This window comes from Theropithecus gelada, chromosome 1, assembly GCF_003255815.1.
Source record: "Theropithecus gelada isolate Dixy chromosome 1, Tgel_1.0, whole genome shotgun sequence".
Taxonomy (NCBI): Eukaryota; Metazoa; Chordata; class Mammalia; order Primates; family Cercopithecidae; genus Theropithecus; species Theropithecus gelada.
In genome coordinates, this window is record NC_037668.1 from 212,435,723 (window position 1) to 212,449,282 (window position 13,560).

The window sequence follows — 13,560 nt, forward strand, 5'->3', positions numbered from 1 at the left end:
GGAGCTGAGATTACAGGTACGTGCTACTATGTATGGCTAATTTATTTTTATTTTTGTGGAGACGAGTCTTGCTATGTTGCCCAGGCTGGTCTCGAGTTCCTGGGCTCAAGTGATCCACCCACCTCAGCCACCTAAAGTGCCAGAATTACAGGCAAAAGCCACCATATCCAGCTTCATGTGCATTTTGAGGTCATCTAAGAATGTGATAGAATTTTTTTATCTGATTTTGCTGTACTACTGTTCAGAGAAAATCTAAACTCTGTAAGATACTTCAGAGGTTTATTCTGAGCCATTATGAGTGATTGCAGCCTGGGGAAAAGGCAAACCCAAGAAACCTTAAGTGTTCTCCGAAGTGTTTGGATTACAGTTTGGTTTCATACATTTCACAGAGGCCGGAGTTACAGGCAATGGCATAAATCAATACATGGAAAGTATATATTGTTTTGGCCCAAAAAGACAGGATATCTTGAAGCAGGAATCCACAAGTTTTCGGTGGATTCAGATTCTTTAATTTTCATTTGGTTAAAGTAGTAAGACTCTGTCTAAAACTTGGAGTCATCAGACAGGAATGTTGTAAGATAACATTGCTATGCAGCAAGACGGAGGGCCAGCAGGTTTGACTTAACCTTTGCCTTGCATGGCATTGGGTCTTATTTGTAATTTGGTATTTCATTGCCATAAGGAGTGTGTTTGTCAGTGCTATAATCTCTGTTTTACATAAGCACTGGTCAATTGTGCCTAAACTCCAAAAAGGAGAGGGTATCATGGGGTATGTCCAACCTCCCTTACCATCATGGCTGAAAATATAGTTTTCAAGGTTTGTCTTGGCCAAGAGTATAGGGAGACCCCCTGAAACTATTGCTACAGAATAAAAGATGAAATGTTCCTGATTATTGTAAATACGAAATTGCATGCAGGATTGTGTAAAGACAATGCCAGGTTGGACTGCCAGAATGAGCCAACAGTGTGTGATGTGCTTCCCCCTGCAGAGAGCCTATGAATAGATGTGCAGTCAGGGAGGTTTCACATCACCAAGATTCCTATCCCAGAAAAGCAGGTGTTCATAGCTCTGGGAATGGAATGCGACCCTTGTGGAGAGCCTATACATGGACGCATGGGGGGCACCTGTCTATATGGATAAGATAGGGCTATGAACGCCCTCATCTTGCCACGGCTCTTCTAGGCCTCTTTAGGGTTGAGGCATACTCCCTTCTGAGAATTTCTGGTCTAACCAGTTGTCTAGCTTCACATCCTGTTTCTGTGGATTGTTTGTAACCAGCTTTTGCTGCAACTGTTACTGCTGATTAATATCTTGCTAATCACAGGTTATGGAAAGGCTGTGTTTCTGTTTTAAGGTTCTGTTAGAAATTACTGATGCACACACTATTTTGTAAATTCTTACCTCTGTATACTATACTTCTGCATATAGATGTTATATTAAAGAATTACTTCATCCCCATGTGACCATCTCGCCTCATAATCAAATGACCCTAAATCCCTCACTAACCTACCCCTGCCACCCTCACTAAATAATAAATGCTGGTATATCCAGTGCATTGTTGGCACCATGGGACCAGAAGACAGTGACCTCCGTGGACCCAGTTTTCATTATCCTGTGTGTGTCTATTATTTCTCGACCTGCCAATCCACCTGGGAACAAAGAGAGAGCCCTGTTGCATTGCAGGCTGCTGGCCAGATCCCGCAATACAAGAGGGGGTCCAATTTCAGCTGGTAGGGAGCTTAGGACTTCGTTTTTAGTTGACGTTAAACAGTGACTTCTTCTTTCCAGAAATTTTTCTCTTAGTAACCAATTTCAGGAATAAGGTGGCTGATTTTTGTGTCAGTTTCGTCTCTCTGTGGACCAAATTTGTGGAAGTCTCAAGGGAACCACCAAGACATTAAATACATGTCTTGCCTAGCATATTTCCTTTCTCTTAGGGGTACATTCTTTCCAGTTCTTGCCTGATTTTAGTCACTCTTAACTCTTTAAAAGGTTGATTTTTATGGTTTTTCTCCAAGTTTATAATGGTTTCTGAAATGAGGCCCTTTGTCATTACAGGAAGTAGTACTCTATCTTTTTTTACAGCTATGCTGTCTTTTCTAATATAATGTAAATATATAAATTGTATTATCTTAAAGTACCATTTCATGACAGACAGAATTTCAACTACTTAAATATATGATATTCATGGTAAACACTATTTTAAATTGTGCTAAAATACTTAAAGAAAATAGTAAACTCATGGTCCTGGATCCTAAGAAAATAATTCCTCACACAATGCACGAAATGTATCCATTTCTTAAAAATATCAAACATTTGCTTTTCCTTAGCTGTAAATAATTTTCTCCTTTGGGATAATTAGTGATGCTGAAGAGTAAGTGATTTGTGAAGCAAAGTAAATTTATAAGATCATTTCAAATGGCAGCTTCCAGAAAATGGTGAGGGTAATATGTCAAGGTAAAAAAAAAAAAAAATTGCTGTTTCTTCAATCACTGAAAATCATCTCCTTAATCATGCTGCTTGGGGAAAAATACATTTGCTTTCCCCATCTAATTTTCCAAATGACATGCTGATTTTACATGGCTCTATTGATGCATAAGTAATTGATAATTCAGAAGAATATATAATACAATGTTCTTGAATATCTTAACATTTTGTCTCAGTTGGGTAATCATCTACTTTCTTCTTATGGTTCCTTATTATAAATTAAGTAAATGAATATTTTGAATGATTCTTTAATCATATACATATAAACTATTGATGAGTAAAATATGTATTTTTATAAATCTTCTTCTCTACTATCCAATATAAAATTCAAAAACAATGTCTTCTGTAATATGAAACACTGTATAATATAAAAATATTAATCAAACTTAGAGTTTAAGAATGTGGAATCTCCAAGCTAAACCCCTTTCTCAGTTTTTGGTTAATCAGGGATAAAGTGAAGATTAATATGATGAAGATTGCTGATATGGAAAGAGTGGAAAATAATTATTCAGACTGTGGATTGTTTTTTTAAAGAGGCTTCTGCTTTAATAATAGTAGGAGATGAAGAGGAATGATGTGATGTTTATTGTTTCACCTGCTTTTTAGTTTTTGTAAGCAGAGGCATGTTTACTAAACCATCTGGCTGTCCTTTTATAATTACTAGTCAGAGGCAAGATGCTGTAAGCTTATCAGTCAGGGTTCATCATTCCTCACTGATTGCTCCAAATAGCCAGGAAAATGGAGAATCATAGTTCAGATACATGTAGCCAAGAAAAACAAAAATTAAACTCTGTTCTCTTCTAGAGAACTTGTCCTGTAAAAACACCACTTGCATCCGCTTTGGCCAGGAACACCACAGTGGTTCTGTTGACACACCTTATGGGAGCTGCTCCAGAATTTCTGTCAGTTCCACTCACGGGAACCTGAAGCAGTTGACGGCACCATGCAAGATGTCAAGAAATGGCTGCCTTATTGTATAAATTCAAGTTTTGGAGTAAGAACATATGATAGACAAAGCTTAGGTCACATGATATAGGTGTGATTGATAAAGCATCAAGGAATGCTGGGAAAGTGAGATTTGGTTTCTTCAGTATTTACAATGCAAGACAAGGTCCACCTTACAAAAAGGGGAATTCATAAAATGTAAATTCAGATGCTCACTAGACAAAAGAAATGGCAAGTATCCACAATGGAATGGTCTAAAATAATTAAAAGCACCATTGACCAAAACTAATAGTTAATGGTAACACTCACAAACTTAAAGGTAATTTTAAAATTCCAATTACACCTAATTTTGTTTTCCTTAAGACCATTAAAATATTTTTTAATGAAACACTGTTCAGATTTTCAGGAACTTTTTGAAAATTATAATACATTTGGTATGCAAGTCAAAAAAAATCTGTTATCCAAAGGGAAGTATCTGTGGGTTTATAGACAATAGTCCCCCTCCAAATGGTGATTGTTTTTTTCTTCTTGCAGGCACATCTGTGATTTTCTGTTTGTAGTTTGAAGAATTTTGTTTTTAGCTTAACTTGTTTTTAGTATCTGTTAGTTCTTCATCAAGACAATCATAAGTATACATTGATTGTAAGACTATTTAGTAGGCTTCCCTGTGTTGAACTGGTTATGTTTAATCATTCCATTTAATCAGGACACTATCTGAAATCTGAAATGTTGACTATGCTTATGCAGATCTTGTGTATATAAATTCCTACTTCCCCAGCACTTTGGGAGGCTGAGGCGGGCATATCACAAGGTCAAGAGATCGAGACCATCCTGGCCAACATGGTGAAACCCTGTCTCTACTAAAAATACAAAAATTAGCTGGGTATGGTAGTGCACGCCTATAGTCCCAGCTACTTGGGAGACTGAGGCAGGAGAATCATTTGAACCCGGGAGGCGGAGGTTGCAGTGAGCCAAGATCACGCCACTGCACTCCAGCCTGGCAACAGAGTGAGACTCCGTCTTTAATAAGTAAGTAAGCAAGTAAATAAATAAATAAATAAATAAATATTCCTACTTCCTTATATATTGTAAAATTATTTCTGTTTGCAGATGTCTAAGTTAGCCTAATGTATTTCACTTAGTCTGTTGGATAATGGTTATTTTTCTTTGTTTATTTAATGGCACTGTTAGTTATCTAAAAAATTACCAGAAAGTAACCTGAGAAGATGCAAGTCTAGCACCTATCATGTGAAAGTCAGGTAAGTACAAAAGAGAAAATTTTATGGTTACTTTTAAATGAGCAGAATCAAGCTTCTGTGGATTTCTTAAGCACTATATCAATTTCTTTTGCAGTTTCTCGTATTGATTTTAGGCGAGTTTAATTATTCTAAAGCAACAGTAGATATACCTCTATTTAAAACAATATAAATATTAAATATTTTATGCAAGAAAATACTCAAGAATTAGTAAAAAGGAGGCAATATTACCCAATAGGGATGTAGAAGACATAAGCTCTAAAAATTCACCCACTAATATAATCTAGGAAGATCTGTGGCTGATTTTCCCCAATATATAATTACATTTGCTAAAACATGTCCTAAAGGTTTCTTCACTGAATGCCACCCTCATAGTTCTTGCCTTTTTCCTTTACACTTAATCATATTTGTAGTTCTATATTTTTAAAATTCCTAATGCTCACTCCAATATTTTAAATTTTGGATCTCATCAACTTCACATTCTAATGATGGAGATTCCCTTGAATGTAACATAAAAATTTACTATAGGATGCACCATCTGAAACACTGACCACATTTATACTATTGAAATAACCAACTCACAATATATTTAAAAGGAAACTGTTCACAATTCTCAGGTTTGTTCCAGAAACTCTAAGACTGTTTTGTTTTTCTTTATGAAGATGGCTGACAACACTGCATCAACTATGCTCAAGCCACTTTATTTAGGGCAAGGAAAGAATCAGAGCTATGTGCTAAGTGCCAGGTTAGGGGTTACAAAGTTTAGAGTGACAACACATGTACCAGAATCTTGGCATGTAGGAATAGGAGAACTTTAAGACAAATTCTTAAATACTGCAGTAAGAAGAGCAGGACATAAAATTAATCAACGATGTACTATTTGCCCAAATTGCCACTATTGGTCCTTCCTGGGTTGGACCTCAGTATTTTTCCCATGAATATTGATTCTTAAAGAAGGTATCACTTAGAGAAATTATCTGCACATAAGAACCACATAATCTCACAAAGACAAAAACCTTTCAATTTCCTACATACCACCCAAAATCAACTGAAACAAAGTTTCATGAATTAAGGTCCAGTAACTTGAATTTATAAATAGTTCTTTCCATAATTGTGGCATGTTCCTCCTTTTCTTGTAAAGGACTTTGCTTTCTCAGTGATCAACCTACCCATGTCTTCTTTATCTTCCAAAAATGTACAGGTAATAGAAAGATAAGTTACAAACCAAAAATGCAATAATACTGGCCTTATAGTTATCTCTGGAATTAACTTTATCATAATTCTTTATTTTTTCATTTGGCTTCAAATTATTATCTAGTGGTTTTTTTTGTTTGTTTTCATTTCTTCCTAAAGAATGAATGAAATTTATGATTTCTTGCTGGGAAAGTCTGCTAGTGCAGACTCCCTCAGCTTTTGTTTATCTGGAATGTCTTACTTTGTACTTCATTTTTGTCCTTTCTCTGTCTCGTCTCCTTCTGAGATTCCTTTTATGTGTATGTTGCTTTATTTGTATGGTGCTCCAGAGGTCTCCTAGACTCTATTCATTTTTCTTCATTCTTTTTATGCCTCAAACTTAACCTATCTTCAAATTCATGGATTCTTTCTTCAGTGTATGCAAATCTGCTTTGGAAAACTTCTAGTGAGTTTTTCATTTTAGTTCTTCTACTTTCAACTCCAGATTTTTTATTTAGTTTCTTTTTATATTTTCTATCTCTGTAATGAAATTCTACATTTGTTCATACATCATTTTCCTAATTTTCTTTAACTCGTCGCCCATGACTTCCTTCAGTCATTCAGTGTATATTTGACTTGAAATGTTTTACTAGTAAGTCCAATGTCTGTTTTTCTAGGGACAGTCTCTGTTTTTTTATGAGCTATATTTCTATACTTTTTGTTTCTTCACATGCTTCTTCATTTTTGTTGGAAAATAGATATTTTGAATATTATAATGAGGTAATTCTGGAAAGCAGATAATTTATTATTCCTACAGTCTGTCTTATTTCTTGTTATGCTCTGTTCCTGTTTCTAAACTATTTTTGTAAGTCTGTATTCTTTGTCATGTGTAGTCTCTGAATTCTCTGTTCCTTAACTTGTATGAAGTTAAGTGATTCAGAATCTAAGCTGTTGAAATTTAAGTTATTTTGAGCCTCAAAGCAATGTGAATACAGAGCGCGAGTCAACAATAGACAGCTGAAACCTTAGCAACTGTAACTTTTATTTCTCTGATTATAGATTAGCCTTCTTCCTTACCTGCATTGTTTTATAAAATGTTTTAAATGACTGAAAGGTGCAAGGGAAGACATCTTTCCTATTGACAATTGATCTTCATTATAGATTAACTTTTCTGTTGCTTTTCTCACACAGACTGTGTATGGCTATCATATTATTTTAAGATGAAATAATAAGACTTTTATATAGAAAAGGAAATGAAAAACGACTGTAAAGAAGAGAAAATAACTGTACAGGAAATACAAACTATAATTAATTTGTTATTGCTCTTAAACGAACTTTGTATAGAAAATGTCATAATCCTGTGAGTTGTATTTGTTTTCTGCTTATACAAGCAAGAAATTAACTTTGAATTTTGGAACACTGACCCTGTCTCTCTGGATTCTGTGTCTCCCAAATGGCTATTCCCAGCTTTTTACATGAATAACAGTTGATTGTTATTCTTTCAATCATTTCAGGTTGACACTTGTGCTTAGCTAGTGTTTTTGTTTTGTTTTGTTTTGTTTTGAGACAGAGTCTTGCACTGTTGCCTGGACTGGAGTGCAGTGATATGATCTCAGCTCACTGCAACCTCCGCCTCATGGGTTTAAGCGATTCTCCTGCCTCAGCCTCCCAAGTAGCTGTGATTACAGGCACCCGCCACCATGTCCAGCTAATTTTTTGTATTTTTAGTAGAGACGGGGTTTCACTATGTTGGCCAGGCTGGTCTCGAACACCTGACCTTGTGATTCACCCGCCTTGGCCTCCCAAAGTGCTGGGATTACAGGTGTGAGCTGCCGTGCCTGGCCTCAGCTAGTGTTTTGATAAATATTTTTTAAACGTGAGAGGCCAAAAAAAATGATAAAAATAGATCAATAGAGGTAGAGAAAAAATATTGGAAAATAGAAACAACTCTAGTCCTTGCAAATTGGCTCTGCACTAGACCACTCCTTCAACCTTTAGCCAATCTGTTTACAGTTTTGTCTTTAACTTTAAATTTGTGCTTTAATGTGCCCAAGATCAGCCTTTGTTTAAAAACTGTGTTTTCTTGTATGTCCTGCTTTTGATATGCATGTGATTCTTAAATTCCCCAATACACACAGTACAGACAAATAAAGACAAATTACCATATATTCAGAATTTTATAAAAAATGCAGCATATTTAATAATGAAATTATAGAATACTTAATTTTAAGCATGAAAACAAAATCTGTTTTTATTATTTAAAACATGTTCATATAAGCTGATGTATTTATAGTTTTTCTAGTAATATTATTCAACTAGCAAAATTAAATCAAGATAGATATGTATGTATATATACACATATGCTTTTATATTACATATGAAACATATATATATTTATGTACATGTATATGTATATATACCTACATGTAAAGAACACTGTTAATCAACTACTTAAATTACTGAAAACATATGTAATACTATACCTGAGGGTTATCAATAATTATCCCTTAGTTTTATTTGTCAAATGTTGTTAGTATTCTCTCATTCTCAGACAGGAGAAGTCACTCATTCTCAGACAAGAGAATGGATTCATTTATTTCTTTTTAAAAATATTTTTTCAGAAAGTATGTAAAGCCCTAGGACACATAAAATGAAAATGAAACTTAATTCTTATTCTAAAATTATGATATATTGTGGATTTATTGCTGCAGATTTGGATATACCTTACAGTACTAGCTTGTTATTTAATTTTGAACTGGATGAGTTTTATGCAATCAGCACTGTTAAAACCTTTTCATATCCTATTAGTCAAATAGATTTTTCTGTCTTGAGGAAGATTATTAGTTGTATGGATACTTGCTAGCTCTCAGTGGAAATCAAGCACTGAAGCTAAATACAGTAGTTAATATTAAAATGTTAGTATATGCCTCACACTTCCTTCCTTAAACATTTTTCTGGGAAAAAGGAGATAAAAACACACTGAGCCTTTTAAATGCAAAATATCTCTTTTAACCTTAGAGTATTTGAGACCTACTTTTTTTTTAGAATCAAGACACTTATAAGGGAATTGTCATAGCATTCTAACTATAGAAGGAAAATGTGAATTGAAATGTTTACTAACCTATGACATGTTATGTATTTTTCGTAGTTATTATAAATGAAATTGCTTTCTCAATTTCTTTTTCAGCTAGTTTTGTTATTGTTATAGAAACACTACTGATTTTTATAAGTTGATTTTATATCCAAGAACTTCATTGAATTCTTTAATAGTTCAAAGAGGATTTTGGTGGAATTTTTAGGTTTTTCTGTATATGAGATCATATTGTCTGCAAAGAGGTACAAAGTGACTTCCTCTTTTTCAATTTGAATGCCCTTTATTTCTTTCTCTTGGCTAATTGCTTTAGTTAGGACTTCCAATATTATGTTGAAGAAGAGTGATGAAAGTCAAATCCTTGTCTTGTTCTAATTCTTGGAGAAAAGGCTTTCAGATTTTTCCTGTCTGCATAATGTTAGTTGTGGGTTTGTCATATATGGCTTTATTATTTTGAGGTATGTTCCTTCTATACCACATGATCTGGCAATCCCATAACTGGATATGTATCTAAAAGAAAGAAAATCAGTATATTGGAGAGATATCTTCACCGTCATGTCTATTGCAGCACTATTCACAATAGCTAAGATATGGTATCAGTGTAAGTGTCTATCAACAGATAAATGAATAAAGAAATTATTATATATGCATAAGATTAGGGTGGTGCAAAAGTAATCGCGGTTTTTACCATTAATTTCAATGACAAAAACTGCAATTACTTGTGCACCAACCTAAAAAATACTATTCAGTTGTAAAAAAGGGATGAAATACTGCCATTTTGACAGTATGGATGAACTTGGAGAACATTATGACAAGTGAAGTAAGCCAGACACGGAGAGACAAATACCATACGATTTCACTCATATTTGGGAGCTTGATCAATTTCTACTCTTACAGAAGTAGAGAATGTAATTATGGTTATTAGAGGTTGGAAAGGGTTGTGGGGCGGGGACAATGGGCAGAGGTAGGTTAATGGATATAAAATTATAGCTAGATAGGAGAAATAAGGTCTAGTGTTCCACAGCACTGTAGAGTCAATATAGTCAATAAAAATTCATTGTATATGTTAAAAAATTAAAAGATAGGCCGGGCATGGTGGCTCAAGCCTGTAATCCCAGCACTCTGGGAGGCCGAGGCGGGCGGATCACAAGGTCAGGAGATCGAGACCATCCTGGCCGACACGGTGAAACCCCGTCTCTACTAAAAAAATACAAAAACCTAGTCGGGCGAGGTGGTGGGTGCCTGTAGTCCCAGCTACTCGGGAGGCTGAGGCAGGAGAATGGCGTGAACCCGGGAAGCGGAGCTTGCAGTGAGCTGAGATCCGGCCACTGCACTCCAGCCCGGGCGACAGAGCGAGACTCCGTCTCAAAAAAAAAAAAAAAAAAAAAAGATAAAATTTTCAATGTTCCAAATACAAAAAAAAAAAAAATCAATGTTTGAGCTGATTGATATAGTAATTACCCTGATTTGGTCATCATATATTGTACAAATGTATTGAAGTTTCACTGTATCCCATAAATATGTACAATTATTACATTCAACTAAAACTAAAAGGAAAATATAATTTATGACATAAGGAAAGCCTCTATTCGTTTTGCAAGTATTTCTATGAAGACAAGTGAAAGAAGATTGTGCAGTCTGTTTTGAGTTCTTTACAGTTAATTAGGTGTGGCAGAAGGTGGCTATTATTACTTCATACACATTTTAAGTTTCTAGTAATCTATGATTATGAATAGAGTTATCAGTAACAACTCTTCTCGGGCAGGTATAAGCCAACAACAGAACATTATGATAAACTATGCTCCGGGTTAGATTAACTCTCTTGCATTGCATAGAAAGTTCCCCTGATGCCAAATCACTAAGGGCCAACTGCCAATGTCTGATTAAAATCTGGAGAAGTTGACCCTGGCTGTCTGGGCAGAGACCGAGGGGAGATTCTGCTGTTCACTGTGCTGAGATAAGTGGGGCCCTGGAAAGAGAGGGGGATAGATTAGCATTTAGAGCTCAAACACTCATTCCTGTCTCTGATTGTTAGCAGAGATTATTTGAGAAGATAGAAGAGAAAACTCCAATAGTGAAAGGATTAGAGGGTTTACTGCAGCTAGACTCTCGCCACTTTTACCTAATACATCTGCCATAAGAAGTCTTAGTCAATTTCCTTTGAATTCCGTGTCTATTGTTTGTAAATATTTTAAAATTTTCTATGTAAAGCTCATTTTACTCGATTCTAAGGAATTATAATGTTTAACTATATTTTACTAATTTTTCAGTTTCAGATAACTATGAGTAAGTGGTTCATAGCATTTGTAAGAGGTGCAAGAAACAATTTAAAATTTTAATGTATTATGGATTTTTCAAGAGCAGTGTTTTTTTAATTGAAAATGTAATAAAATTCTCAAAACTTCATCCTGCGAAATGACATAAACTGATGCTTAAATGCCATCTGATTCAGTCTCTTAACTTCCTGGATAAATTCCTCAAAATTATTTTAAACATGTGATGATTCATGTTTTACCTAAACGCATTCAGAGATAGAAATAGGGGGCTTAACTTGGGTGGTTCATTCTATATTCAGAAAGCTGTATTTATCATAAAGTTCTATTGTATGGAGTCAAAATTTATGTCCCTATGATTCGTATTCATTAATGTTAGTTCTCTCCTCTGAAATTACAAAGAATAAAAAAAGAAATTTACTTCTACTTTATATTTCTGTGAATGTCAAAACAATTATCACACCTGAACTCATCTCTCTTCTAGGCTAACAGAATTACTTAATTTCATGATCATTTATATGCCATGGCTTATTGTTTCCTCAATATTTCAGCCACTTAAAAAAATCTCATCCACTAGTAAAACGTATTAAGCCCATATCTGAACATGATATAGCAAGTGTGCTCTAGCTAGTATACAATTTTCAAAATTCTAAAGTCTGTAATTTCCCCCCTTATCCTTTAGGCAATATTCAAGGCACTAGAAATTTTTCCAGGCAAGATAATCAAAAGGGGAAACACGTAATACCTGGTTCTAGATCTCTGTTTTCCTATTTGGCCCAGGTCTGCTGTTATCCTAAGTGACTTCAGTGTTTTTTGGATTCATCTAACACCATAACTTAGTATTTCTCAATATCTTTTCCATAACAAACTTTTCTCAGAACCACCAGTTTCCATTGTTGAAATGCAGAATCTCTAGGGCTAGGTGATTTAAATGCATGTTAAAATTAACCTTCAGGTTTACACACGCTCACCAAAGTTTCACAGCAACTTTTCTAGTTTTTCAGTTTCTTTAAAACTTCCTTTCTCTGATATCCTTTGTTTTCATTCATTTCAGTCAAACAGTCTAGTGGGTACCCTCATTCTTGTTTGCATTCGCAATTGCTTCCCTTTTGTGACGAGCCGAATTGCATTCCCCAAAGTTCCTAAGCTGAAGCCCTAACTCCCAATGCCTCAGAAGGTGACTGTATTTGGAGGTAGAGCTTTTAAAGAGTCAAGTTAAAATGAGGCCGTTAGTCTGGGCCATGATCCAATCTGACTGTTTTTATTTTTATTTTTATTTTTTTTTATAAGAGGGGATTAGAACACACAGAGAGACACCAGGTTATGCATGCAGGGAAGGACACCATTTGAAGAGACAGCCAGAAGGTGGCCTTCTATGGTCAAGGTCAGAGGCCTCAGAGGAAACCAACACCACCAGCACCCTAGTTTTGGACTGCCAGCCTCCAGAGTTGTGAGAAAATAAATTTCTGTTGTTTAAGCCACCCAGCCTGTGATCTTTTATTAGGGCAGCGCTAACAAATAATTCATTATCTTAAAATTTGACTCTAATATTTTATTCTTATCCATGTATTCTTATCACACCTACATTTACAGAAATTCTCATGCTTCATTGTTCTCCTAAGAGGTTGGCTCCACCTCTCCCCCCATCAAAAATACTGTAAAGGTGACTCAACATTGGGATTTATTACTGGCAGGTTAGGTGCTCCATGGTGCTCCATGGTGACTCCATTAACAATGGTGAGGGGACAACCCATGCTGTTGATTACGTATGTAATCTTCATTCCATTTACCATGATCATTTTGTCATTAGTCCATTGAGCAATCACTATACTGACTTGGGAAAAAGTTAACATTCACAGCTAGTCACACTGCCTATCTGATTACTTCCTTTAGTTTGGTGTTGTCATAAAACTGAGGTCTGGCAAATGGAATTTTGGTGAAGATGCTGTATATGACATTCAAGTGGATGTGGCCAAGAAACATTCCCATAGATTGGGATGAAAATATTTCCATACCCTGACATTCCTCTAGAGCTGTGTATACCTCCTCCCTGCTTCTCATTGTCACCAGCCTTCTTATCTTGTCTTCCCAGGAAGATAACCACACACATTAAACACTGCCTGTTAATCGCTGTATTTCTTCAAGTCAGACCATCTCCCTTTACAGTCAGAGTTATAAAGCAGTTCCACTGCATAAAATCCTGCAAACAGTGGATTTATTTATTCCACTGTAACTTCTGGGCATCTTGAGAAGGGTTATGTTGTATCAGTCCGAAATCTAGTTATGTACACTGTAGACTCAACTATAAACCAGAGTCCAGAGTATTTTTTTCCT